Source organism: Petaurus breviceps, unplaced genomic scaffold (assembly GCF_028583685.1).
Source record: "Petaurus breviceps papuanus isolate PSGF00001 unplaced genomic scaffold, PetGlider_PUasm1.0 99, whole genome shotgun sequence".
NCBI lineage: Eukaryota > Metazoa > Chordata > Mammalia > Diprotodontia > Petauridae > Petaurus > Petaurus breviceps.
Genome location: NW_027187465.1, coordinates 18281352 through 18286062, shown reverse-complemented (window position 1 = coordinate 18286062; position 4711 = coordinate 18281352). Strand labels below are relative to the sequence as shown.

Genomic DNA, 4711 nt, shown 5'->3' with positions numbered 1-4711 from the left:
AACCTTGTATTTATTTTGGACGTATTTTTGGCGGTGGAGAGGCCGGGTTCTCAGAATGAGGACGACCTGGGTGCAAGTCCTGTCTCTGGCACATCCTTCCTGTGTGAGACTCCGAAAGTCAATCAACCTCTTTCTAAGGCAACTTTCTAAGACCAAAAGTGTTGCAGGACTGGTGCATTAGGGGAAAGGGTGTATTCCTCACGGGCAGTTCTTTACCAATGAAGTCTTAGCAGGCGTCTGATACACTCCCCACACACTTTTATGTCCAACTGTTGCACCCTTTCTCCCTCCCCCTTTTCCGTTATGTAATCTTACTTTTGCCTTTTTTTTTTTTAATATCCCCAGCACTTCCCACGACCCCTGATACATAATGGGCTCATTATAAATGCTTGTTGAGTCATGTGTTCATCTCGATATATGTCATTCCACCCCCCCCCAAAAGAATGTAAGCTTTTCCAAAATAGGACTTGTTTTGTTTTTATTTTTATATTTCCAGGTCCTAACACAGTGCCTGGTCCGTATTAGGTGATCTTAAAATTTTAAGTCCAGTGAATATAGTTTATGGCTTCAACCAGCTTAAGTACCTGCATCGTATAGAGCAGATAAGAGAAAACTCTTATCTTCTGAGGTGGGGGGTTTACAATCCATTCTCGAGGGGCAGAGGGGGCAGATAAAACACCAGTGCAAATGGGAAGAGGGATTACTTTTTTTTCCTGCCGGACTTCACCGGGCAGAAAGTAAGGGGGAGGGTGGGTGGATGATTTTCCAGGGGAAAGATATAAGCTCAACGCAGGGAGAAACTTCCAATGGTTAGAGTTGTCCCAAGGTGGAGCGGGCTCCTTCTGACTGATCTGGTGACACCCCTCCCACCCCCACCTTCAAACAGAGACTGGATGATCCCTTGTCAGGTGTGTGATGGAAAGCATGCCTGCTCGTATACAGACAAGAGTGGAGGTCCCTTCTGGGGTCTCTAAGATCCCTGCCAGGGGCGGGATTCTGGGAATCATAATCCGAGTGACCTGGGATACATAACTGCAGGACAATGCAGTCAATTAACAAGTATCTATTAAAAGCTTGCCCTGTGCCAGCCACTGTGCTAAAAGCTGGGAATACAAAGAAAGAGAAAAACAGGGTCCCTGACCTTGAGGAAGTCATTAGGGAACACAGGGAACACAACCAGGGAACACAGTTGATTTGGAAATTCACCTAAGGCAGGGCCGTTAGCATCACGGATTCAGAACAGAGAGGAGTTTCACTGGTCTCTTTGAACAATCTCCTCCTTTCACACAATGGGAAGGTGAGGATCAGAGCGGTTGTGATTTACCCAGGGTCACCTAGTGTGTGGTGTGTCTCCTGAAAGCGGGGCTGGGATTTCCAGTCCCCAGGGGATCTTCTCCACCAGAGGAGCAGCTCGCCCTGTCTGTGGCACTTTCCGGTTTCAAAGTGCACTTACAGGAGTGTGTGTGTTTGTGTGTGTGTGTCTGTGTGTATTCATAAGTGTGTTAGTGACTGGGAAAACCGCGGCTGCATTTCAGAGATCTGCCGTCCTTGTTGCACCGCTGGCCACCCATTTGCCGCTGCCGCCCTGCCTCACCCTCCCCGGCTGTTCTAATTCCGTTATTCTCTTTTCGATCGCCTCGGGTTCTTTCGGCCTCACAGCCCGAAACTCCAGCTGGGCGGGTGGGCAGGAGGAACCCTGACCTGGGCCCAGGCCGCAGCCGCAGCGGCAGCGCCTCCCAGAGACGCGATCACCACAATTACACAAAAGCCCGCACTGGAGTTCTGAACGGAGCGCGCACGGTATTGATACTCAAAGCAATACTTGAGGCTCGTTCTGAAGAAGGATGCGAACATCTGAGCAGCGCTAAGAAGCGCGTAGCAAGAGGAGAAAACCAATCAAAAACAAACCGAGAGCAGAAATCCAAGTCACGACGGAAAGAGAAACAAAATTCAGGAACGTAACCGAGGCAAAGACCTGGAGAGGGAAAAAAAAAGCTGGGAACCGAAGCACAGCCAAAGCAAAGAACGAAGACGAAGTGGTTCCCCAAGCGGAAAAGGCAGCTTTAGAGGCTACTATTGAAGACTCTGCTCGGGACCAAAATTGAACAGAGCCATCCGTGGGCAGATCGGCTTGCCTCCCAGCGTCAAATTAAGGGGCCCTATTGATAATCTACTCCAGAGAAGAGAGATGTTCTTTGCAACGAGAATCAAGAACGAGAACAAGAGATTTGCAGGAGGGTTTTTTTTTTCTTTTTTTCTTTTCTATAGTAGGAAAGGTCTGCGATGTACCAATGATTTCTGATAGAAATTCGAGGTCCAATTGAATTGCTTGAGTAGAATTCGTTTATTTTAGCTCGGTGTCTGTAGCTATAGGATTAAATGGCCGTCTTGCTTTGGGAATGCCTGTCATGATACAGGCCTCCCAGGTAGAATGAGAGAGGCTAGTAAGACCACCGCCAGTAACTTAACGGAAGGGAAATGCTGGACCCCAGGGACTTTACGTAGGATTCACTTGAACGTAACTGAAGATATGCTTCGAGGAATCGTTGAGTCTTTTGGCAGGCTCAAAAGCATTCAGCTAATGACAGATGGTGAAACTGGACGATCTAAGGGATATAGATTGTGATATAGATTCGGAGAGTGCCAAAGAGGCATGGGAACAACCGACTGGATTTGAATGTGCAAGGCAGGCCTATGAAAATTGATCATGTTACCGAATGCACTGACATGCCCAGGGCCGGTTCGTTTCTGGATTTGGTGAGGAGCTGGAACGACTGCAATGGACCTGGGAACAGCTGGGTGTGTCCCATTCATGCCAAGACTAGCAGGAGGTACAGGTTTGCACGTTCCTCCAGCAGCACAACAGGCTTTGCAAATGTGTGGATCTTTCGCGTTTCCAGCTGTAGGAGATTTGCAAAGCAAGCTTCCCCAACAGAGCGACTTTCCGGCTCTTGCTGTAGCCCTTTCTGTGCAGACTTACAACACAGTGTTTCCAGTTTTCCTCAGACGGAAGAGGAACTCGGCTGGGATAAAGAGATGTAACTGAAGAATGAAACAAACAAGGAGAAGACAAAAAATCAGCTCAGGTCAAGTTGTGTGTGAAACGTCCCTCACTCCCTACAGCCAATGTTGCAGTAAATGCATTGTATGGAAGACAGTTTGCTTGCAAAATGATTACCACTGCATACATACCTCTTGGCTGGGTAGCTAGATAGCACAGTGAATAGAGCTCCAAGTCTGGTGTGAGGAAGACCTGAGTTCAAATACAGCCTCAGACACTGTGACCTTGGGCAAGTCATTTAACGCTGTCTGCCTCAGTTTCCTCATTTGTAAAACGAGTTGAAGAAGGAAATGGCAAACCACTCTAGCATCTTTGCCAAGAAAACCCTAAATAGGACCACAATGAATCATTATGGAAACAACTAAACCACAATAAAAGTTTCTTTGTAAATACTGTGTGTTCTGTTGCATCTGAAGTTCCAAACAAAACGATCCCTACATTTCCTCAAATGTATGGCTCTAGTGTGATAAGCAACACAGTCTGAACTGGAAATGCAGAAATAGGTTTTGTCTGGTTAGATATAATCTTTGCTCTTTTTAAGCTCTGTGAGGGCTGAAACATATTTGGGTGTTATTTCATTGCGTTTGACAAAACAACTTGATAATTTCTATCAAACAAATGACTTTCATATTCCAACAATTTGTGACAACCGCTCAAAATAGTTCTCTTTAACAAAAAAAAAAGTGCATTACACTCATTTTTTTATCTCAGTAGCTGAGGGAAGGAGGTACTATTATTCTCCCATTATCTATCGAGGTAGGAACTGTATCTCTCAGAAGTTAATTGTCCAGTCATATAGCAAAAAGGTAAGGATGGAGTCCCAGCTACCCCACCTTGGTGGCTGGGGTGCAGCTTTGGGAGTGAGGGTGGAATGGGAAGAATGAACAGGAGCTGTCTGCTTGATATTCAGGCCTATATAATCCCATCAGGTGGTCTGTACATTGCTTTTGTCATTTGGGAATGGGCTGGCTGTCAATGAATGCTGTAGGACAGGACTTCTATGAAATTCCTAAATGAAAAAAAAAATTCCTTATAATATTGGGAAGGAGGGGACTGGAAGGGCAGTCTAAACTGTAGGACAGAAACCTACATTGTAGATCAATCCTGCTTTATCTGGAAAGAAGCTTTACATTTAGGGGATATTGCTGACTGCTACTCTATCTTCAGTCAGTGTTTTTTGGTAGGATGGGGGAGGTGCTCTGCCACATGGGGAAATGACCCTTCAATTCTTCTCCAGCATTACCGATAGAAAGCAGATCAGGATGCTTTCTATCAGGACAGTGAAGAAGTCTTTCCAAAGGAAGGTCAGAAAATGCAGGAGGATCTTGAGGTTTTCTGGACTTGTAAGGACAAAGGAAGAAAGTTTAAAATAAGCTTCTGCAAAATAAAAGGGGTTGGACTAGATGAGCTATAATCCCAGCCCTGACATTCCTGTCGTAAGGCCCCTGCCAGTTCTGACATTCCCTGTTCTAAGGCCCTTCCCAGACCTGACATTCTCTGTTCTACAGGCCTCTCCAGGTTCTGACATTCCACATTCTAAGGCCTTTCCCAGCTCTGACATTCTGGGTTCTAAGATTCTTCCCAGTCCTGACATTTTCTGTTCTAAGACCACTCCAAATTCTGACATTCTCTGTTCTAAGGTCCCTCCCA

The 4711-nt window shown here is 46.0% G+C and overlaps 1 pseudogene; it reads left to right on the top strand.

The window, feature by feature from the left end:
• The first annotated feature begins 1289 nt into the window (after nt 1-1289).
• On the top strand, nt 1290-3422 carry LOC138156190 (RNA-binding protein 39 pseudogene; annotated as a pseudogene).
• The last annotated feature ends 1289 nt before the right edge of the window (nt 3423-4711 follow it).